We start from the raw sequence: 24,514 nt of genomic DNA on the forward strand, positions 1-24,514 counted from the left end.
TTTGTAAAAGAGTTCTCCTGCTGTCCTAGACAACATTTATCCCTCAAAAAAAAATCACTAAAACCGGTTAATTGGTCCTGGCCAATATTTATCCCTCAATCAATATCACTAAATAACAGATGATCCGGTCATTATCACATTGCTGTTTGTGGGAGCTTGCTGTGCGCAAACTGGCTGCCGCGTTTCCTACAACAGTGACTACACTCCAAAAAAAGTACTTCATTGGCTGTGAAACGCTTTGGTGCGTCCTGTGAAAGGCGCTATATAAATGCAAGGCTTTGGGGGGGAAATTCGGTGTCGCCCCTTTTGGGCTAATTTTAGCGCCCCAAAACAATTAGCGCCCCTCCACCTGAAATTCAGTGGTAGCGCCCCGAGCAGGAGGTGTAGCCCTACTGGAAGCGCTCCCCCTCCTTCCTGGGGCGCTACAACTGAATATCACGGCGCTACGTGTAACAGCGCCACGCACATCAGCACATAGCGCCGTGATATTGCAGGCCTCCCCATCCCGATTAAAGGGGAGGGGCCTAGTGCAGCACGCACTGGGGTCCTGCTGGACCACTAGGGAGCGAGGTGCCGGGAAAACAGCCCGGCTCTCAAGAGGAGCGCCGGGCTGAGCGATCACAGCCGGCGCCCCGAAGAAAAAAGGGGGAAGGGGGGGTCAGGTGCTGGCAGTTGGCCCCCCAAAAAATGGCCACCCGACACCTGCCCTTTTAGTAGCGCCGCCTTGGTTGCAAAAACGCCACCCTGACCCTGTCGGATCTATCGTCCAGCCGATAGGTCAGGGGGCGCAACCCAAGTGTGCGGCCGGGACGCTGCGCACGACGATGACGTCATCACCGGCAGCGCAGCGCCGTGAGGTGTTACCGGCTACCGCCTGCCGCTAACCTCCTGCTAAATTTCGCGGGAGGCGTTAGCGGTGCCGCTCCCGGGCGCTAGGGGGTTTGAGCAAATCAACCCAATTTTTCCTCAATAACAACAGAAAATGCTGGAAAAACTCAGCAGGTCAGGCAACATCCGTGGAGAGAAATTTGAGTTGACGTTTCGGGTCGAACCCTTCTTCAAAACTGGAAAGAAAAGAAACTAGATCGAAGGCAGGGCTGCGATCGGACAAAAGAATAAAAGAAACAAATTTCCTCTTTTTGGTTGTTTTGTTTTTTTGTTTGTGGGACCTTGCTGTGCACATACCGGCTGTCGGGTTTCCCTACATAACAATAGTGACTACACTTCAAAAGTGCTTTATCGACTGCGAAACTCTGGGACGTCCCGCGTCGTGAAAGGGCGCTATATAAATGCGAGTCCTTTCTTTCTGTGGGCCTGCGCCCCATGGGGTTGACATGGACACATTTCACATTTCACTTCAGAGGCCAAGGGGTAAAATGTCAACACACTGTGCCACACAGATCTTATTTATCAGACCTTAGATTTCCAATCTATTTTTAACTCCAATAACTTTTTTAAAAAACTAAACGATTGCCCTGGTGTATAACTAAATTACTCATCCTACAATGTCAGTGTAGTCACTCAGCCTGCGGGAATTCACCTGATTCTGGGCAGAGGAGTACTGCGCGTCCAAATTCACTCCCCCCAAAAAACGCGTTTTGTTTGACAACGGAATAGAGCCTCCTTCATTAAAATCTGGGTAATCATTACCTGGCGCGGCATGATAACGCTCAGCCAATCATTGACCTCTCGCCATCACTTTGCATGTACCGGAGATCTTGTGACCTCTTTTTTTTTGATCGTACAACGACTTTTTATTTTAGGGGGCGGAAGCAGCAGAAACATGTTAAGAGTTGGAGGGAACTTGGTGAAGGGAAACATCTCTGAATGCGATTCAGCTTGCAAGAGAAGCTAAGAGGATGGGGTAGGAGCGGGCGGAGGTGACGGTAAAGTATGCTGGTAATTTCTTCTGTAACTGACTCCTAACTGAAAGCTCCCACTGCCCACAGTGTCGGTGCAGAGTGACAGGAACACCAGGGGTCTCAACAGCAGCCCCTCTCCTGCCAGCTGCATATGCCACTTTCACTTTTGAAATTCCGGAGTTATATTACTTAAAGTTAAGCCTTCACATCAATTTTTATTTTTTTTACATATTCGTCAAATAATATATTTGCCAATAGAACGTTCCTCCAAACTGTCTTATACAATTGCCACTCGTTACATTGAAGACTTAAATATATATATTTTTTAAATCAATAGCCCCAATTTGGTGATAATTGTCAGGCAGTCCTGGAAGTGCTCCGAGCACACTGTTTCTACTCTCAGGTTTGTTTGACAGCATATTTACAGCTTTTAATTCCTCGCATACTTGCAACATAAATACGTGTATTTAAATTGGTTTCTGGGCCGGCTTTGCTTCCTCCTGCTGACGCCTTCCTCCGTCTAACCTCTTGTTGCATGTCCCTGCAACCTGTTGGCTGAGGAGGAGAGAGAGGGGGCGGAAAGCGTGAAGTTAGCACAAGTGGAAAGGTAGGCTGTTTGATGGACCTACCCGGTGGAAACTGCAACAAGGCTGTCTCCAACTCTTTCTTAGATTCACTTAACAAGCCACGGAAGCGCCGAGGCTGGATCCAACTGCCGGTAGGGTTTGTATCGTTTAAACTGACAGCCACGCATACTCGGTTATCCAGTGCCTGCGGATTTGAGTGACTTTTCCCATACCTGCTAACGTGTTAGTTAAAAATATATGAACGCTCCTGTGGTAACATTTGAAATGTAGGAAAAAAAATAACCTCGTACAAATTCAGGTCGTCTGAGACTAGGAACTGGAGTGTGCAGACAATGCGAAAGTCTTGCCTCGATGAGTTTGCATGTCGTCTTCTTCTTAGGCAGTCCCTCGGAACCGAGTATGACTTGCTTCCACCTTAAAAATGAGTTTGCAGGAGGCCGATGAGTCCAATGTGGGACCTACAGTCTCTGTCACAGGTGGGGCAGACGGTGGTTGAAGGGGCGGGTGGGTGGGGTGTTTGGGTTGACGTGCGCTCCTTGCGCTGCCTGCGCTTGGCTTCCGCTTGCTCCCGGCGAAGAGACTCGAGGTGTTCGGCGCCTTCCCGGATGCTTCTCCTCCACTTTGTGCGGTCTTGGGCCAGGGATTCCCAGGTATCGGTGGGGATGTTACACTTTTTCAAGGAGGCTTTGAGGGTGTCCTTGAAGCGTTTCCTCTGCCCACCTGGGGCTCTCTTGCCGTGCCAGAGCTCCGAGTAGAGCGCTTTTTTTCGGCGTCTTGTATCGGGCATGCAGACAATGTGACCCGTCCATCGGAGCTGATTGAGCGTGGTCAAAGCTTCGATGCTGGGGATGTTGGCCTGAGCAAGAACACTGATGTTGGTGTGCCTATCCTGCCAATGGATTTGCAGGATCTTGCGGAAGCAGCATTGGTGGTACCTCTCCAGTGCTTTAAGGTGCCTGCTGTACATGGTCCATGTCACTGCGGCATAAAGCAGGGCAGGTATCACTGCTGCCCTGTAGACCATGAGCTTAGTGCCGGGTTTGAGGTCCTGGTCTTCAAACACTCGCTTCCTCAGGCGACCGAAGGCTGTACTGGCACACTGAAGGCGGTGTTGGACTTCGTCGTCGACGTCTGCCCTTGTTGACGGTAGGCTCCTGAGGTATGGAAAGTGGTCCACGTTGTCCAAGGCCTTGTCGTGGATTTTGATAATCGGGGGGGCAGTAATGTGTGGCGGGGGCAGGTGGTGGAGGACCTTTTGTCTTACGGATGTTTAGTGTAAGGCCCATGCTCTCGTACGCTTCGGTGAAGGTGTTGACGATGGTTTGGCGTTCGACCTCCGAGTGAGCGCAGACGCAAGCATCGTCTGCATACTGTAATTCGACGACAGAGGATGGGACGATCTCGATGTCGATGGGATGACAAGTTTGCATGTTGTGGATTGCTGGGTAACACAACTTGTTCCTTTTTGTGGCTTTAAGCCAAGCCCCTCTGCCTATAGGTGCCTCAGTGGGAGTTGCTTTGTCCCGAACTGCACTAGTAAAGCCAATTCTGCTGAACTTAAACTATGAACAAAATGTTAACAACAATAACTTGTATTTATATAGCGCCATTAAAGTAGTAAAACATCCCAAGGTGCTTCGCAGGAGCGTAGTCAGACACCGAGCCACATACTGAGATATTAGGACAGGTGACCAAAAGCTTGGTCAAAGAGGTAGGTTTTAAGGTGCGCCTTTAAAGGAGGAGAGGTAGGGAGGTGGAGAAATTTAGGGAGGGAATTCCAGGGCTTGGGGCCCAGGCGGCTGAAAGCACAGCCACCAATGGTGGAGCGAAGGAAATCCGGGATATGCAAGAGGCCAGAATTGGAGGAGGGCAGAGATCCCGAGGGTTGTAGGGCTGGCGGAGGTTACAGAGCTAGGGAGGGGCGAGGCCATGGAGGCATTTAAAAACAAGGATGAGAATTTTAAAATTGAGGCATTGCTTAACCGGGAGCCAATGTAGGTTAGCATGCACGGGGGTGATGGGTGAACGGGACTTGGTGCGAGTTAGAATATCTGCAGTAGAATTTTGGATGAGATCAAGTTTACGGGAAGTGGGAGGCTGGTCGTGAGAGCATCCCAACAACAACGTGCATTTATATAGTGGCTTTCACATAATAGCCCAAGGTGCTTTTGTTTTATTCGTTTATGGGATGTGGGTGTCGCTGGCAAGGCCAGCATTTATTGGCCATCCCTAATTGCCCTTGAGAAGGTGGTGGTGAGCCGCCTTGAACCGCTGCAGGTCGTGTGGTGAAGGTGCTCCCACAGTGCTGTTAGGGAGGGAGTTCCAGGATTTTGACCCAGCGACGATGAAGGATCGGCGAAATACTCCTAAGTCAGGATGGTGTGTGACTTGGAGGGGAACTTGGAGGTGGCGGTGTTCCCATGCGCCTGCTGCCCTTGTCCTTCTAGGTGGAAGAGGTTGTGGGTTTGGGAGGTGCTGCTGAAGAAGCCTTGGCGAGTTGCTGCAGTTCATCTTGTAGATGGTACACACTGCAGCCATGTTACGCCGGTGGTGGAGGGAGTGAATGTTGAAGGTGGTGGATGGGGTGCCAATGAAGTGGGCTGCTTTGTCCTGGATGGTGTCGAGCTTCTTGAGTGTTGTTGGAGCTGCACTCATCCAGGCAAGTGGAGAGTATTCCATCACACTCCTGACTTGTGCCTTGTAGATGGTGGAAAGGCTTTGAGGAGTCAGGTGATGAGACACTCGCCGCAGAATACCCAGCCTCTGACCTGCTCTTGTTGCCACAGTATTTATGTGGCTGGTTCAGTTAAGCTTCACAGGTGGAGAGTGGATATTGAGCAGGGGGGAGGTGATAGAAGACACAGTCCAAGAGGTAAGTCTGGAGGAGGCTTTTAAAATTGAGGCGAGGTATAGGGTAGGAAGAGAATCCCAGAGTGCAGGCATACTGGCTGAAGGGAAGGATCTGTAATCAAAGATGGGCTAGGGGAGTATGGAGGGTGTGCGCAGAATATTAAGTGTTAATGTGAACAACACTGAAGATTGTTTTATAAATTGATCATTTATATTTAATAGGTTATGTTTTGTTGTGGGTCAGCACTCTGTCCTTCAACCTCTGCAACATTTGAAGCCAGCCCAGGCCAATGAAAACTTCTTCAATGTAAATGTCTGAAGTGAACTGATTTTATGATAGTCTCAGCCCAGTTCCTAATTGCCATGGTGCCACATCACAAAACAAACCATAACTCAGTACCTAACTGGCAACCTCGGTCATTTCTTGTTTAGAAGCGTGCAAATGCGCTGGTCCCTGGTGTGTTTTAATTTCTCCCCACTGTGTCGGCTGTGGCTCAGTTGGTAGCACTCTCACCTCCTGAGTCAGAAGGTTGTGGGTTCAAGTCCCACTCCAGAGACTTGAGCACACAAATCTAGACTGACACTCCCAGTGCTGCACTGTCGGAGGTGCCGTCTTTCGGATGAGACGTTTAAACCGAGGCCCCGTCTGCGCTCTTAGGTGGACGTAAAAGATCCCATGGCACTATTCTGAAGAAGAGCCAGGAATTTATACTGGTGTCCTGGCCAATATTTATCCCTCAATCAACATCCCTAAAAAACAGATTATCTGGTCATTATCACATTGCTGTTTGTGGGAGCTTGCTGTGCGCAGGTTGGCTGCCGCGTTTCCTACATTACAACAGTGATTACACTTCAAAAAGTCCTTCATTGGCTGTAAAGCGCTTTGGGATGTCCGGTGATCGTGCAAGGTTCTATATAAATGCCAGTTCTTTCTTTCACCTCCCCTGAGGGTGCTAACTTTTGCTGATGTATGGTTCTACTGGCCAAGTCCATTCTTCGTGTCTGAGACTAGGCGGCGAGTGTCAGCAAGTCAAATTCCACCTTTTTTTGCTGATTCAGCTCATGTTTCGTCACTACAGGGTATCGGGCCACAAGGCTGGCTGTTGTGGAAATGTAAATGTCACACTCCTGGAACAGGAACTCTTTTGAGTTTAGGGTTAAGGCACATTATTGAGTCAGTAAAGTCTGATGCTGCATGTGACCTGTGAGTCATGGCTTCAGTATACCTGAAACTTAAGTATTTAAATAAAAATAGGAAAATGTTCCATTACCATTAATCACTCTGATAAGCGCAAAAAAAGTTCAAGCCAAGCAGCTCGGAAGCGGCTGCCGAATTACTCACCGTATTGCCCCAAAGTTATTTCATTATTTAATGTGGAGCTCAAATTGCCATGGCGATGCAGCTAAGAGTAGCCAATAATTAGAGCAGATTGAAAATCAAACCCATGGTCTACCTCAGAGCGACATGTCATGGCTTCAGTATACTTCACCACTGCCTGTTTAACAATCTACAGGCTTTTAATACCTGGGGTTGGCACCACACAACCACTAATTCTTGATTTTCATAGTCTTCTCCCCTGTCTTTGTCAACCTTCGAGTGTCCTTTCCAGGGGCTTACCTGGCTGCAGCCAATGAAGAACTCTTGAAGTGTGGTCACTGTTGTAATGTAGGAAACGCGGCAGCCAATTTGCGCACAGCAAGCTCCCACAAACAGCAACGTGATAATGACCAGATTATCTGTTTCAGTGATGTTGATCGAAGGATAAACATTGGCCAAGACACTGGGGATAACTCCCCTGCTCTTCTTCGAAATAGTGCCATGGGATCTTTTACGTCCACCTGAGAGCCGGTTTAACATCTCATCTGAAAGACGGCACCTCCGACAGTGCAGCACTCCCTCCGTACTGCACTGGAGTGTCAGCCTAGATTTTTGTACTCCAGTCTCTGGAGTAAAAATTCCAAGGTTCTTGTTTATGACACATCCCTTCTTAGTTCATTTCAAATACATCATTAGTTACTTAATAATGCCATGATAAGGGAACAATGTGTACACCTGTGTGTTTTATGTGGGCGCAACATCTTACACAGAACACAGTTGATGATGGCACACAGTGATGGATTACAGAATGATTGAGCTACTTAACCAGCCTGTGCAAAATTATTTAAAAGATAAGTAGTGATGCAGAAGGTCCAGGCAGCATTAACTTCTGAAGTGAAGGTTGCTCGAGCAAATAATTAACTACAAGCAACTTTTAATCATCATATTAATAAACTCTAGTGCTTATTTCACTAGTAGCTCAGTTTGATGCTTAAGCCTATATAGGGCTGACTCTAGAAAGAACTCTTACTTTGCAAATAAAAGTAAACTTTTCATTTTTATATATATTAATTGATCTGTGTTGCATGCAGGAAGTCATAGAAACATCGAAACATAGAAGATAGGAGTAGGCCATTCGGCCCTTCGAGCCTGCTCCGCCGTTCAATGAGATCATGGCTGATCATCCAAATTCAGTACCCTGTCCCTGCCTTCTCCCCATATCCCTTGATCCCTTTAGCCTTAAGAAATATATCCAACTCCTTCTTGAATATATTTAATGAACTGGCCTCCACCGCCCTCTGTGGCAGAGAATTCCACAGGTTCACCACTCTCTGGGTGAAGAGCAACTCAAATCAAATCAAATCAACTTTTATTGTCATTGTTAGTGCACAAGTGCAGTACAACGAAATGTAGGCTTGCGGCTCCCAAGAGTGTACATTTGGATTAAGACATTTAAATATTCAACATACATTTGGCTTGTAGTATATTAACATAAACATAACCATAATAAAGTGCATTGGCAGATGTGCAGGCTTTAGAGTTTATTTGTGGAGTTCAGTAGGATGACAGCGCTGGGAAAGAAGCTGTTCCTAAATCTGGTCGTACGGGTGCGAATGCATCTGTAGCGTCACCCAGATGGCAGGAGGACGAACAGACTGTGGCTGGGGTGGGTAGGGTCTTTGATGATGGACCGTGACCTCCGTAAACAGCGTTTCTGGTATATGTGCTCTATGGTCGGTAGCCGGGTGCCGGTAATGCGTTGTGCAGTTTTGACTACGCGCTGCAGGGCTTTCCGGTCATAGTAGCTACAGCTGCCATACCATACTGTGATACAGTTTGTCAGGATGCTCTCTATTGTGCAGCGGTAAAAGTTAGAGAGGATCAGGGGTGACGTGGTGAAAACTGTAGTTTTCAGGTGAATTGGGATAGAGACTGGGGGGATAATTGGACCAGGGGGTACAGTCCCTATTGTGCAAGTCATACATTTGTCCTTATTTTAATATACTTCCATTAAAATTCCCTACGCCTATGTTTCTAATGGAAACTGCCGTTGCAAACTTGTCACAGTGTAATTACAATTTCTCGCCAGTGGTGGCACTGCAGTTCCTCTCCGGGGTGAGTGGGTGTAATTTCAGGGTGACAAGTTGGCATAGACCGATTCCATTATAAATATGAACATAGGAACTTAGAATCAAAAAGATTAACAAGAAGTGCACAGACATATAAGGCTTTTAATATATTAATAGATTTGATTAAGAAACCTCAGTAAAGGCTACGACCCATACTGCAGGGCACCGCCAAGGTTGAAAAGAATTGGGAGAAGACGAGGTAAATTTACGAAGAAGTAGGTGATGGCAAGCTTGGATTTTAAACGTCTGTAGATTGTAGGAGGACGGGAATACTGAGGCATGTAAGCATTCAGGTCCAGGGCAAGAATGAGTTAAAGTGGGAGATGCTGCGTCTGGATTTCAATGCAGTGAAGACACGGGGAGGAAGAAGAGCAGGTAGCCTGAGCTTCTTGAAGGCATCTTCAACAGTGGAGGTGTAGGAGTTCCATTTGACACCAGAGCAGATAGTGAGCCAAGGAACGTCAATAGCTGAAAAAGGACCAAGAGTGGATCTACCAAAGGCAAGAGGTGGTCGCAGTTGATTGGACTTGCAAGGTACATGTAGGTGTTGCACTTTTGACGAAATTAAAGAAGCTAGTTATCATTGCTCCTGTGAATGGCATAGAGAAAGGATCACAGTGGTCTGTGTAATCCTGTACATTCCTATAAGGCTGTTGTAATGAGATTACTGCTTCAGAATCATTTCCATATATCCAGTGTTCTCCATTTAATGCTTATGGTGTTGACAAGATAATTAACACAGAAAAGCTTCTTGAAACATGAAACCAGTTTTAATATGCCAAATGCTTTTTCCTTTTACAAATAGAGGGAGTCTGGTTTATGTGTACAGGCCGAGGAAGCAGATTCTGTCTCGCTGAAAGAACAGGATTGTTTACACTTGGGGACATCCTGATGAAAGGTGTCTGAAATTTAAAATCTCCTAGTTAATTTATTCTAAGTTAATTGGGAATGGATTATGAACATCAACAGAATTCAAAATACATTTCTTCTTTAACTTTTCCCCTAATATTCTCTCTTCTCCCGAGTCACTGACTCAGTCATAGTGCATTTGCACAAATGCCAAGCCCTCTAGTGCCTTACCCAAGTGGCCATCCTTCATCTTTAAGCCTAGATAAGTCAGTGTTGGTAAGCTGTTAGGCCATGAAGGATATAAGAAGCGAGTCTGAGCCGATCCTTGCCAATTATCCAAACACACACCACACCATCAGAAGGCGATGGACCAGTGATCATTAGACGGAACGCTGGTGGATCTTGCCCTTTTCCCCGCCTAAGCGCACTCTGGCCAACCACGGTCACCCCCAACACGGAGAGCAGCAAACTGGATCGAATTGAGAAGGCACTTGGCTGGTTTTGAATAAATTAGTACCACACCAGGCAATAGTTACCTATTGAGCCATCAGGGGAGCGAGCCCAAATCCTTTTTTATTTAAAAAAAAAAGAACTTGCAGCAATCTCCATCCCTGATAATGAATCAAAATAGATTGTTACCCACATTAGTAAACTCTCTCCGCTGTTTAAATGTGCGACTTCATCATGACTTATGTCTGTTTAGACTAGCAGGATTGTAAAATTTACTGCTCCAGTATATTTTTCCTTATAAGGCCACGGTGAAACTGATATTGGTACTGGAATTGGCCGACACAGCATTGGAACCGATTCCCCACTCCTAGTATTTTTCCTGAAAACATCAGATTTGAATCTTTAGTTTTGCCATCCATGTTCCTCTGTTTAAACATTCTGCATGGCTCTGCTTCAACCATGGGTTGTTCCAGATTGAAATGCAGTTTAAAGCTATAGTGTAATACTAAGATATCATCCATGTATAAAATCAACAATGACAACATTAACTTGCATTTTTATAGCAATTAGCATTAAAATATATCCCAAGCTGCTTCACAAATAGGACACAACAGCAGGGGAAAGGTTGGGAGGTTTTGGTGTCGGCTATGGCTTAGTGGGTAGCACTCTCGCCACTGAGTCAAAAGATTGTATGTTCAAGTCCCACTCCAGAGACTTGAGCACAAAATCTAGGCTGACACTTCAGTGAGGGAGTTCTGCACTGTCGGAGGTGCCGTCTTTCCAATGAGACGTAAAAGAGTCCATGGTGCTATCTGAAGAAGAGCATGGGAGTTCTCGCCAGTGTCCTGGCCAATATTTATCCCTCAACTTTCATAACTCAAACAGTGGTCATTATCACATTGCTGTTTGTGGGAGCTTGCTGTGCACAAATTAACTGCTGCGTTTCCTACATTACAACGGTGCCTTCACTTCAAAAAGTACTTCATTGGCTGTAAAGTGCTTTGGGACATCTGGTGGTCATGAAAGGCGCTATATAAATGCAAGTCTTTCAAGCCATCCATGTGATTAAGCAGCCTGCTGAATCTCACTACTCAAATTCATACAAGATGAGTGGTTGCCTGGCACCCACTGAATTGTAATGCAGTAAAAACTCTGCAACTTCACAAGGACAAGAGAGAAAATTGAGGGGGGAAATGAATGTTCTCCTGATGACTCAGTTGGTGAGTGTAAGACATAGAAACAGAAACATAGAAGATAGGAGCAGGAGTAGGCCATTCGGCCCCTCGAGCCTGCTCCGCCATTCAATGCGATCATGGCTGATCATCCAAGTTCAGTACCCGGTCCCTGCTTTCTCCCCATACCCCTTGATCCCTTTAGCCTTAAGAAATATATCTAACTCCTTCTTGAATATATTTAATGAATTGGCCTCTACTGCCTTCTGTGGTAGAGAATTCCACAGGTTCACCACTCTCTGGGTGAAGAAATTCCTCCTCATTTCTGTCCTAAATGGCTTACCCCTTATCCTTAGATTGTGACCCCTGGTTCTGGATTCCCCGACCATCGGGAACATCCTCCCTGCATCCAGTCTGTCCAGTCCTGCCAGAATTTTATAAGTTTCAATGAGATCCCCTCTCATTCTTCTAAACTCCAGCGAGTACAAGCCCAATCGACCCAATCTCTCCTCATACGTCATTCCTGCCATCCCAGGTATCAGCCTGGTGAATCTTCGCTGATCTCCTTCCTCAGATAAGGCGACCAAAACTGCACACAATACTCAAGATGTGGTCTCACCAAGCCCTGTACAACTGCAGCAAGACATCCTTGTTCCTGTACTCAAACCCTCTCGCTATGAAGGCCAACATACCATTTGCCTTCTTAACTGCCTGCTGCACCTGCACTAAGCTATACAGACCAGGAAAATCACAGGTTCAGTATGCACTCTGTGCTGAGTTCGCTGATTGAAGCCATGGGGAAAGGAGATTTGGGGGGGGGGGGGGTGGGTGTGAGTTCTACAATTAGCCTCAGTACCCTTGGGCGGGAAAAGGGGGGGAAAATCATTCAGCGTTGCCATCCCCGACTGCTGAGTCAATCCTCCTAAAAAGTGGTTACGGACAGATGTCCAATGAAAACCGGACCATACTAAATCATCATCAACACTCTCGCCATCTGAACTCCCACATGAACCACCTTGGGAGGTAGATGCTGCCAGTGAAATAGTCTCCCAGCCAATGGTTCCCTCTTGTACTGAGCGGGCCACGAACTCCTTTGAGCGTGACCTTTTCGTCTGTGAGCAAATTTTAAAACAACAACTTTTACAACAGCAATCACTTAAAAGCATATATGCAGTAATGCCATATTACCACTCCACCATCTCAAATCATGAGACAGCCAGACAAGGTTCTGTACAAGTTTAACATAACTTCTCTGCTTTTGAATTCTACTCCTCTAGAAATGAGCCCCAGTGCTTTATTTGCATTTTTAAGGCTTTTTAAACCTGCATTGCTACTTTTAATGATTTGTGAATCTATACCCTTGATCCCTTTGCACCTCTACCCCATTTAGACTCTTATTTTCCAATAGAGTATTTTCCCAAATGCACCACCTCACACTTATCTACAGGAAACGTTGGTTTATCCGGAGGTTATATGTCCGGAATACTCGATTTAACGGCAAAAATCAGGAGCCGTTTTTTTAGTTCTCGTTGCTTTTTTTTCCCCCAGTCAGGCACTGCAAGGTCTGTAGCTATAGCAACAGCTTTAGCTAGAGACGCTTGCAGCTGCAGCCGACTGTTTAGAAGCTGTTGCTAAGCAACAGTGTTTGTTGTCAGATACGGAGATGAAAACCTCCGTATGCTTCAACATTAACTTTGTATGTCCGGCAGTTTTGATAGATCGACAACAGCTCGGTCCCGTCGGTGCCGGATATCACAAAGTTTCCTGTATATTGAAATTCATTTGTAATTTACATGCCTATTCTTCAAGTTTGTTTACAGTAGAATTAATTAAAGGCTTTTAGTTCGTCATGTACAACTCTATATTTAATAAAATTACTTGTCAGAAATGACTGCGGTATAGAAGAACTGCATAATAATGCATTAAAACTTCAGAAACGTCACTCAGTTACACGGTTATGCATTGACAAATGATCCAAAACCCAAGGTGAGCTAAAAGAGGCATATCTATTCGTGCAATTGGTATTTTTCAACATATTAGCCCATCCCTCATGTCACTATAGCAGTGGCTGCACAAGCAGCAGGAGCAGTGGCTTTCCTATGGTGTTGATGTGCTGTGCGTCCACATAAGTAATTACAATATTAATCACAATGCAACCAGCAAATATGAAGTGCTGCAGTTCTTTAGTTCACAGTATTAAAAAGAACTGAACAAAAACAGGTATCCGTATTTCCAACTTCAATCACTTCCATTAATAAACGATGTCTTCTTGAACCAGCGCACAACCCCCATGTAACATGTCAGAAATGCAGCACTTATTCACAAGTGCAGAAAAACACATACGCAATTTGCGTCACTGAATTAAAAACAAAAAGCAGGAAAAGCTACAATTTAACAGAAATAAACATTCATCTTTCCTCCTGGACAGGAGAACCAATCAGACTGGCTTGGAAATGTTTACTACAATAGGTTGACAAAGATGTTAATTTACGAATTTTGCTTCTAATGTTTTTCTCTCAAACATTCTCTACAATATTAATCCCTGCTCTTATCACAGTGTTGAATTATTTTAGGTACTTCGCAATTAAATATTGGGAAACAAACTTCATTGTACTCTCAATTTTTAATCTCCTATTTCAAACATTTATACCAAATTGAAATTGTACATCATCAGTTTAATCGAAGTATTTGATGTGTCTTTCTCAATAAACAAATAGTAGTTTCTTCTAAAGTAGCTTCCTGCAATTTTTATACATTATTCAATAACTCGTGTTTCTATTAACACTCTACTAAACATTTAAGAGGAAATCTATATTTACATTATTCCTAGGACTATAGAATGACAGACAAAATAAAATGGTTTGTGTTTTTCCCCTTTTTTGGTTCTCTTCCTAAAATGTCTTTAATAGGTTTTTATTGACTTTAATAAAAAATATGTAACTCCTACAAATCTTTCCCCTCCTCAACAGCATGGTTGCACATTTGTGTAAAGCTACTCACTTCAGTTGATTGTTCAAAATCAAATATTGAGAAATTTCAATTTTTTAAATGTTTTAAGCATTTCAGAACCTCTTTTTTAAAAGCGATTGGACTTCAAGAGCTGGTTGGAACCTGTTTAGATGAGGGGAAAATTGATTTCTGTTTCTTCCAAAATCATATTTGAAACTTAGGGGGGAGAAAAGTGTGTTTAACACATTTTTTTGTGAAAGGTTCATTAAAAATCTTTAAATTCTTTCAGGTCTCGTTGCTGCTTTGACAGAAGCTGCTCCAAGTCTTTTTCCCCACTTCAACGCTGTCGTTAAACATACAACAAAAAATAATAAAATGAACTCTAATTCCAAACAGAGCTCAAATAAGTAAGTGAATAAAGTGGTTAAACTTATAAGGCGGCGGTGGTTATCGATCGCCAGCCTTGGCGATGAGTTGGGATCAGTTTTGGAGAAATTGTTTTCTCTTTTTCTGCTGCTGTGCCTCTCCGACTCTGAGGTACAAACGGGGGCACAAACTTTTTCCCCTCTCATAACATGATTTAAATAACCCTGATGGCCCCTTTCAAAAAGGGGACAACACCAAGCAAATTTAACGGGAACTTACCGCCTATTATTTTCTGGCTTTAAACAATTTTCTGAATTTTTAAAATAAAGATTCTCATTTTTGTTTCACCTAAAACTTGTTTGCTTTAGCCTCCTTCCAGCGGCCATTGTACATGTGCTGCGCCTCCGCCTATGTTGTTCCAAAGTGCGGCCGTAACTCAGTCCCCCGGGAACGGACTACACGCATTTGGATCCTAACCTCTCGCTCTCCCTCCCCCTCCTCTTCCCCCATATCCATGCTGCCACTGTCCCTCATGGGTTTCAACTTTGCTGGTAAGCCTATTATGTAGCACTTTATCAAATGCTTTTTGGAAGTCCATGTACACTATGTCAACTACATTACCCTCATCAACCCTCTCTCTTACCTCACCAAAAAACTCATCAAGTTAGTTAAACACAATTTGCCTTTAACAAATCCATGTTGGCTTTCCTTAATTAATCCACACTTGTCCAAGTGACTGTTAACTTTGGCCCCGATTATCATTTCTAAAAGCTTCCTCACTACCGAAGTTAAACTGACTGGCCTGTAGTTGCTGGGTTTATCCTTACATCATTTTTTGAACAAGGGTGTATCATTTGCAATTCTCCAGTCCTCTGGTACCACCCCCATATCTAAGGAGGATTGGAAGATTATGGCAAGTACCTCTGCGATTTCCTCCTTAACCTCCCTCAGCGTCCTAGGACGCATCCCATCTGGTCCTGGTGACATCAACTTTAAGTTCAGACAGCCTTTCTAGTACCTCTTTATCAAATCTTATCTCATAAAGTATCTCCACTACCTCCTCTTACTATGACTTTGGCAGCATCTTCCTTGGTGAAGACAGATGCAAAGTACTCATTTAGTACCTTGGCCATGCCCTCTGCCTCCATGCATAGGTCTGCTTTTGGTCCCTAATCGGCCCCACCCCTCCTCTTACTACCCATTTATTATTTATATGCCTATAGAAGACTTTTGATTTCCCGTTTGTTAGCTGCCAATCTATTCTCATACTCTCTCTTTGCCCCTCTTATTTTCTTTTTCAGTTCCCCTCTGAACTTTCTATATTCAGCCTGATTCTCACTTGTATTCTCAACCTGACATCTGTCATACGCACCCTTTTTCTGCTTCATCTTTCTCTATTTCTTTCGTCATCCAGGGAGCTCTTGCATTAGTTGCCCTAAATTTCTCCCTCGTGGGAATGTACCTCGACTGTACCTGAACCATCTCTTTAAAGGCAGCCCAGTGGTCGATTAGAGTTTTGCCTGCCAATCTTTGATTCCAATTTACCTGGGGCAATTCTCAACCCACTGAAATTTGCCTTCCTCCAATTAAGTACTTTTAATCTGGATTGCTCTCTGTCCTTTTCCATAGCTAATCTAAACCTTATGATACTATGATCACTGTTCCCTAAATGTTCCCCTACTGACATTTGCTCCACTTGACCCACCTCATTCCCCAGAACCAGATCCAGCAATACCTCCTTCATCATCGTTGGGCTAGAAACGTACTAATCAAGAAAATTCTCCTGAACACAATTCAGAAATTCTTCCCCATCTCTGCCCTTTACACTATTATTGTCCCAGCTTATATTAGGATAATTGAAGTCCCCCATTATTACTACTCTATAGTTCTTGCACCTCTCTGTAATTTCCCTGCAAATTTGCTCCTCTATATCTTCCCCCACCTCATTGACCAAGCCTTTGGTCAACTACCCCAATATCTCCTTATGTGGCTTGGTGTCAAATTTTGTTTGATAACACTCCTGTGAAGCGCCTTGAGACGTTTTACTACATTAAAGGCACTATATAAATGCAAGTTGTTGTTGGGATGGTGCTTAAGTTAAGGCAAAAGAACCAGGGAGGAGATGAGAAGAACTATCTTTACACGGCAAGTTATGATCTGGAATGCACTGCCTGAAAAGGGTGGTGGAAGCAGATTTAATAGTAACTTTCAAAGGGGAATTAGAAATAAACTTGAAAAGGAAAAAAAATTGCAGGGCTATGGGGAAAGAGCAGGGGAATAGAACTAATTGGATAGCTCTTTCAAAGAGCCGGCACAGGCACAGAGAGCCGAAGGACCTCCTTCTGTGCTGTATCATTCTATGATTCTACGTTGAAGTGATAATTGACATTATGCAATAATGGATGACTCACTGGGTGGATTCAAACCAGCTCACTCTATTAGGCCCAGCCTGTTCCTCTTGTTCCGAGCTCATCTTCATTGTGCAGAAGCTGTTGCACCAGCAGAATGACACTGGATGATAAATGATGACTGGATACGTATCCTTGGCCCAAAATCTACTTCTATTCTGCAAGTACCGAGAAACCGATTCAAGTATTGCCAGAGCTGCAGTATTGTGAAACACAGGAGAATATGTAAAAACATGAGAGATAGTTACACGGTTAGAATGAGGTAAGGAAGCCTCATTGGACCCAAAAGGTACCGCCAATGGTATCCTTTGTAAGGATCAGAGCAAAGATGTTCTTGGCGCAGTGTATGTTTTGGTAGATTTCTCAAACGTGACTGTTTCCTTGTTGCTAATTCATATAAACTCTCTCTCCTGCTTAAAAAAAAAAAAAAGTACTTATAAAATCAACAGGAGTTCAACAGATCTTGCCAAACTGAGAATCAGTCGTGTTACAGCTCGGTACTTCTCAGTGCTAATTAGTATTTTCCTCTCTGTGTTAGCTTTAACCAATTAATAAGCCCGCAGAGAAAAATGTACTGGACTGTGGTTGAGGAAAGTGTGTATGCCAGCTAGCTGTTCAAAACCTATCATCCAGCAAAGTCTTATCAGCCAGCATCCTCTGCCCAGGTGTCTATGTATTTCTTAAAGGTGGGTTGAATTTCATATATTCACAACATCTTATTTATTTTAACACTTTTATGAACATAAGAATTAGCAGGAGTAGACAATACAGACCCTCGAGCCTGCTCCGCCATTCAATAAAATGATGGCTGATCTTCTACCTCAACTCCACTTTCCCACACTATCCCCATAGGATTCCCCTAGAGTCCAAAAATCTATTGATCTCCGCGTTGAATATACTCAACGTTAAGGATGAAACGACAAAATATCTCGGATCAGTTGATATCCTATTTTCCCACCTTCAATGGGCACCGAATTTAGAGAGTTAGGAAGGGGTTCATTCCCTGTATAAATCGCAAGGTTGGTGTTTGGTGGCTTGTCTCCGGTTTCCACCCTAATGGTCACCTAATAGCCATGATTTTAATTAAAACCCACGAGTGTGGCCGCGAATAATGAGAGTTAATAATTGTTTTTTTGTGATACAGGAAATCAATGTTGGGTTGCTGACCTGGAACCGATCCTGGATCAGGGAGTCCTGTGTACCACCTTTCGCTTCACAATTTCCACTGCTGTGAAGGATGAAACTATGGGTCTGGGACGGTCGTGCCTGGGTGGTAAGCTAACCCCCACCCCCCAAAAAATAAAATAAAGCCGCTTCTCTTCTGTCCCTGCTAACGCTGGCTTCAGCTCTGCTGCCTGTGGCCAGGTAAAGGTTGTCCCAGGTCACAACGCCTTGCTCACTCACTCTCAGTCCTAGCTACTGGCTCCCACTTGCTTCTTATAACCAATTATTTCAAACTTGGGCTTTCTTGATGCTAATTAAATATTAATTGCTAAAGTTATAATTTTAAATGTGTCCGCTGTAGCTCAGTTGGTAGCGCACTTGCTTCTGAGTCAGAAGGTTGTGGGTTTTAAGCCCCACTCCAGGCACTTGAGCACACAAAGCTAGGCTGACACTCCAGTGCAGTGCTGAGGGAGTGCTGCACTGTCGGAGGTGCCACCTTTTGGATGAGACGTTAAACCGAGGCCCCGTCTGCTCTCTCAGGTGGACGTAAAAGCTCCCATGGCACTATTTTGAGGAAGAGTAGGGGGGTTATCCCCGATGTCCTGGGCCAATATTTATCCCTCAATCAACATAACAAACATTATCTGGTCATTATCACATTGCTGTTTGTGGGAGCTTGCTGTGCGCAAATTGGCTGCCATGTTTCCCACATTACAACAGTGATATATAAATGCAAGTCATCGTCGTCTTCTAAATGCAGCTCCCCCCTCCAACCCCCCTCCTTTCCTCCTGCTAGTTTCAGGTTTTGGAAAACAAAAAAAGAATGTATGGTTTCAAAATGTCGCTGGAAACATTTCACCTACAGCATTCAATGTTAGATAAATTCCCAATAGTTTCTTCCTAGTTGAAACGTGTCAAACAGGAAATGGTTTTCTTGGGTTACATGCATGTTTCCGTGCAGCTAACAGTCCCATTGTACTCTCAGGAATTCAGTGGAACTCATTTTTATGGGTAATGATTGTGTTTTTCTTTTCTCCTCTCTCTCTCTCTCTCTCTCTAGGATGCAGATTATGTTTACAAAGCGAATGCGACAAAAGCAGCCGTTCAGCAGAGAGCCGCCTCCAAGTCCCTGATATCATAGTAACACCTCCCACACCCACAGTTCTCTCAACACCCGGGGCCTTGAAGCAGGCCGACAGGGACTCACTGCTAGACGACACTCTCCCAAACAGATGTTAGCGACCAGAGAGAGAGAAAAAAAAAAATTCGATATTTATGCAAAAGCCCGAGCACCGAGATCACATCAAGAATGCTTCTTGTTTGAACAAGCGTTAAGAGCAGATTGCACAGGCACCATCTGCCTCACTTCACTCGGTGTGTGAATGATAAACTATACACAGATTTATCTACCAATCTGGGGTTTTCCTGATCACAATAGCAATATCAAGCTTGGATTTACATTCGCAAAAAAAACACTGACTGCTAATTTCTACTGCTTGACCTGCGCCTTGCACAGTTTCCCTTAACTCTCCTTCCTTCTGATGGGTCCCCATGCTCCCACAAGTAAAGAGCCTTTAGGGACACTGTTATTTGAAAGATAAGAGTGCAAATTGTTGCTACCATATTTTACAGTTACCCTTTTTGGAATACGGTATTTAACTAAAGAGCAATCCTGCATCAAGCAGAGCACAAGTGGTCTGCATTCAAAAACTCCAGTCTACATCGATCCAACTCCCCAGCACCAACTCCTCAGCTAACCAAAGATGATTTCTATAACGCACTAAGATTATCAACATGCAGCGATTACCAAGGATCTGTAAAGGAAGACCAGATGGAGTGTCACTTCACCCTGATACTGTTGATGCCTGAAGGAATCTTTTAATGGAGAAGCAGACAGATGGAAATTTTTAATTCATGATGACGGCGAACAGATGGCAGAAGGCATCATCTACAACCGTGTGATTCCAGAGACGTTTTCTTTCAAAATGTCAGCAACCAAACGGAAAAGAGCACCTTTCAATTCAACCTGCTGCCCCCATCCATCAGGAACGGAAATCCGACCTCATTTTTTAAGTAAATGAGACACTAGGCTCGAGCTCCAGCTGTACACAGCAGCAGATGTGAAGGCCCGTTACCGCCCAACCTGAATTGGGAGCACTATTGGGATCAGAGGAGAGGTCTGTAGGGAATGCTATTGCTGGAGTTGCAACTCCCATTTTTAGGATCCCTGCATTTTTAAAGATTGGAAACCATGTTTCTTCCTATTTGTGTTTCTGATGGGTTTTCAAAAATGTCCTTGCTTGCAAACGCTGATGAACAGGCTGGGTCTCTTTTCTCTTGAAAAGAGAAGGCTGAGGGTGACCTAATAGAGGTCTTTAAAATTATGAAAGGTTTTGATAGAGTAGATACAGAGAGAATCTAAATGTACACTCTCGGGAGCCGCAAGCCTACATTTCGTTGTACTGCACTTGTGCACTAACAATGACAATAAAAGTTGATTTGATTGATTTGATTGTGGGGAAGAGCAAAACTAGAGGCCATCAACATGAGATAGTCACCAAGAAATCCAATAGGGAATTCCGAAGAAACTACTTCTACCCAGAGGGTGGTGAGAATGTGGAACTCGCTACCACAGGGAGTGGTTGAGGCAAATAGTATAGATGCATTTAAGGGGAGGCTAGATAAAAATTTGAGGGAGAAGGGAATAGAGGGTTAGGCTGATAGTTAGATGAGGAAAAACGGGAGGAGACTCGAGTGGGACATAAATGTGGAGCATAGACTGGTTGGGCCGAATGGCCTGTTTCTGTGCCGTATATCCGATGTAATCCTATGAATCTGCGTTTACTCTTGCGCAATGGCTCAGTTGGTAAATAAACCGACTGGTGTGGTCCTGAGCCACACTGACCAGGAAGGTCATCAGAGAGAGCAACTGGCATGCTACAATTCACATCAGTGCCCCTCAACTAGGAAGAGAAAGAAAATCAGCCACAGTCCCTGATTGATATCCTGTGACTCGTGCTGGAGAGTGGGCACTGGGTGAGGTCAGGATCTGTCTCAGCTGTGATGCTCATCATGGTCGAATTGCCTGATTCCAGTCACTGTCCAGACTTGGGAATGTCCACTTGGGTGAGGTGCTGTGTGGTGATGCTGCCAATACCTCAGCAAGCGTCCATCATAAATTAAAGTGAAGGGCAGAGAATAAAAAGAATTCCACTCATTCATAATCAAAGGGTGGCTCATCTAGTCTTTACTCTCCTTAAAAGTGACTAATTGTCTCTTTATTGCTGGAGTGCACACCTTACTTTGATTTGAAGCAATTTCTGTGTAGCATCAGAAAAGGATACGTGATATAACTTCAGTTTTCCCTCAACAGAGTGAGAGCGAATGGGATTTACTTTTAGCATATTAAGAACACAATGAAATGGTTTCCTGCTGCTCTGATGCCTGCCAGCGACAGTATAGCAATAACTGCCTCACATTGCACAGACTGCACCATCATGCCATGTACCCAAGGTCCTATGCTAATGTGCAGGTTTCCCAAGGAGGCATCATTGACCTACACTGAAATGGTGTGGTTGAACCGCATAACTCCACTCTGTCCATTCATGCTGCCATGAAACTGAAGCCAGCATCAGATCAGTTCACAAAGAGGCTCCCTTGGTGGCTCCATGGGTACATACAATTCCTGGCGGGATACGGAGTCATACACATCAGCTGATTCCCAACCAGCCTAGTGGTAGAAGTGTTCCAACTGGCTTCAGGGCTATTGGGCTCAAGGAGGGAGGAAATCAGCCAGAGTTCCAGCTGGACTATCCATTGACTCCTGCTGGATAGTGCACATGGGTGGACAGGGTTGGACTTAACCGTGATACCTTCTACAGGTAAATCGATGGTTTAGATTTGCATATGAAGAATGGCCATTCAAGCGAGGCACCTTTGAGTGTTCAGTCCCCAATGGAACCATAGGAAGGGCCAGCACCTTCAGGAGAGAAGGGCACAAATAGGAATAAAAAATAAAAAAAACCAGTTCATGCTCCAGTGCATAAATGCAGCATAACATCGAGCAGGTATATGTTTCCTTTGTAGGGCTTCACATTAAGAATGATATCCTCAAACTGTATAATTAAATGAGTGTACTTTTTAATGTTTTGTGTAAGCATTTTCATTTCCTGACTCCGTAGGTCTGGCATTATAACACGTTTGCAGTGTTTGTAGTAATGGTGGTGTAACAGACCAGCAGCGCTATTTTTAACTGCTACCTTCAATAACCTCAAGATTAGAAGAATAAGCGGCTGTGTGGTCTCTGCAGTCTTTCTCTGCGTGCAACACATCAGCGCTCTTCCCTGGCCCCGTGAAAATGCAGAAATCAACACCGAATTTGCATTGCCACTTCCCTTTTTTAAAAGCAAGCAGGAGTCAAATAAATGAACAGTATCAGCTTTTCCCCCTCAGATAAATCTGATGAGGCAAAATGAAATTAAATAAAGTGTTTTGCTCAACTGATTAACGTACTGCCGAGGGTGAAACTACACCAAGTGCAGGAGACCAGAAAGGGGCCGTGTTTGATTTCTTGGCCTGTGCTGAGCTACCTGATCTTGGCTGCGGTGAGAGTAGAGTGCTACAATTGGCCTCGGTGTCCTTGTACCTGTACTTGGAAGAGGGGAAGAAAATCGGCCATGGTTCCCACTGCTACTGGTTACCAGTTGGCTCCTGCTGGGAAGCATGCATGGGTGGGCGTCAGGTGAAGACATGATTGGGCTCAGCTGGCCATGGTTGAATTTCCCACTGGCATTCACCAGCCAGCTTCACACAAGAAGAGTGACCACTTGGGCGAGAGCATCCATGCTCCAGCAGAAATCAGCGCCTTCAGGAGAGGAGAGCAGTAAATTGGCAAGCCAAGACAATATTACCCCCCAAAAAATCAGACATGGCAGACACCGCACACATTACTTTTATTTATTTACAATCGTTCTACAGTTCATGAACCCACTCAGTGTAACAAATGCCTTGGCATCACTCGTTGGTTATGTGACGAGAGTCATTCAAAAGCATAAGTCTCCCAAGCCACCGACAATAATCTTTGGTATAAGTGAGAAAAGCCCACCCAACCCTGTTATTTAGTTCCTTTTCCAGATCTTGAAGATATTGGGTGGGAATTTCCTCTGCTGCCGTAACTTTGTCGGAAGCGCAGCGCAAACTCTGTTCATGCACTTAAACAGGGTTTCCCCTGCTCTTCCGATGAAGTTCTCAAGGCGGAGCGGGAGCAGCTCCAAGGAAATTCCTGGCCATTCTCTTTACACATCAGGCAAAGCTCCATTGAGTCCAAAGTCATGGGAATACTTGCATATAGGCTCAGCTGCATTTCGGAGTACAGGTGCCTGAGATGCTTCTAAGGTTAAGCTTAGCATTATTTGGGCCAAGTGTGTAATTGCTTTGTGAAAGAAATAAATGACTTTTTATTTTTGACACCATTCCTCCAGCAGTTTATTTTGGAACACTGCACAAGATATAGCACAGTCCTTGGGAGCCTTGCTGTTGGGCACAACGGACAATGCTTTTCCTATAACTTAGATAAAATACAACGCGAATGTCTTAACTCTGGAACCACATGGGTGTATTTTTTGCTCTGTTATCCACAGCAAAATTGCGAACACGAGCAGAAAGATGATTTTTGGTATAAATAGCGGAAGAAATCGTCTCCCGTGATTGTTAAACTGAGAGCCTAATAATGAAAGCGGGACATGAAGGGTGAAGTTATGTTGCTACTTTTTTGTCGAAGTGAAGTACACGTTGATGTGAATTTTTTAAAATTCGTTTATGGGATGTTGACGTCACTGGCAAGGCCAGCATTTATTGCCCATTTCTAATTGCCCTTGAGAAGGTGGTGGTGAGCCGCCGCCTTGAACCGCTACAGTCCGTGTGGTGAAGGTACTCCCACAGTGCTGTTAGGGAGAGAGTTCCAGGATTTTGACCCAGCGACGATGAAGGATCGGCGATATATTTCCAAGTCAGGATGGTGTGTGACTTGGAGAGGTACTTGGAGGTGGTGGTGTTCCCATGTGCCTGCTGCCCTTGTCCTTCTAAGTGGAGCAGGTCGCGGGTTTGGGAGGTGCTGCCAAAGAAGCCTTGGCGAGTTGCTGCAGTGCATCTTGTAGATGGTACACACTGCAGCCACGGTACACCGGTGGAGGGAGTGGATGTTTAAGGTGGTGCATGGGGTGCCAATCAAGCGGGCTGCTTTGTCCTGGATGGTGTCGAGCTTCTTGAGTGTTGTTGGAGCTGCACTCATCCAGGCAAGTGGAGAGTATTCCATCACACTCCTGACTTGTGCCTTGTAGATGGTGTAAAGGCTTTGGGGAGTGAGGAGCTGAGAAATTCACCGCAGAATACCTAGCCTCTGACCTGCTCTT

General features: G+C 44.7%; 1 long non-coding RNA gene across 4 annotated transcripts; it reads left to right on the forward strand.

Annotated features, from left to right (window-relative positions):
• Positions 1–1,697: 1,697 nt before the first annotated feature.
• On the forward strand, positions 1,698–23,570 carry LOC147116697 (uncharacterized). Of its 4 annotated transcripts, XR_015078865.1 has the most exons (4): positions 1,698–1,886; positions 14,456–14,573; positions 18,085–18,213; positions 19,165–23,570. It is a non-coding gene; the product is annotated as an uncharacterized LOC147116697 (long non-coding RNA). The 4 variants fall into 4 exon arrangements; XR_015078866.1 differs by lacking the exon at positions 14,456–14,573 and having other exon boundaries at positions 1,707–1,899; XR_015078867.1 differs by lacking the exon at positions 14,456–14,573 and having other exon boundaries at positions 1,709–1,886.
• Positions 23,571–24,514: the final 944 nt, after the last annotated feature.

The sequence above is a fragment of the Somniosus microcephalus genome, chromosome 6 (genome assembly GCF_052327205.1).
Source record: "Somniosus microcephalus isolate GS21.2 chromosome 6, FLI_Smic_1.0, whole genome shotgun sequence".
In the NCBI taxonomy this organism is placed as follows: Eukaryota; Metazoa; Chordata; class Chondrichthyes; order Squaliformes; family Somniosidae; genus Somniosus; species Somniosus microcephalus.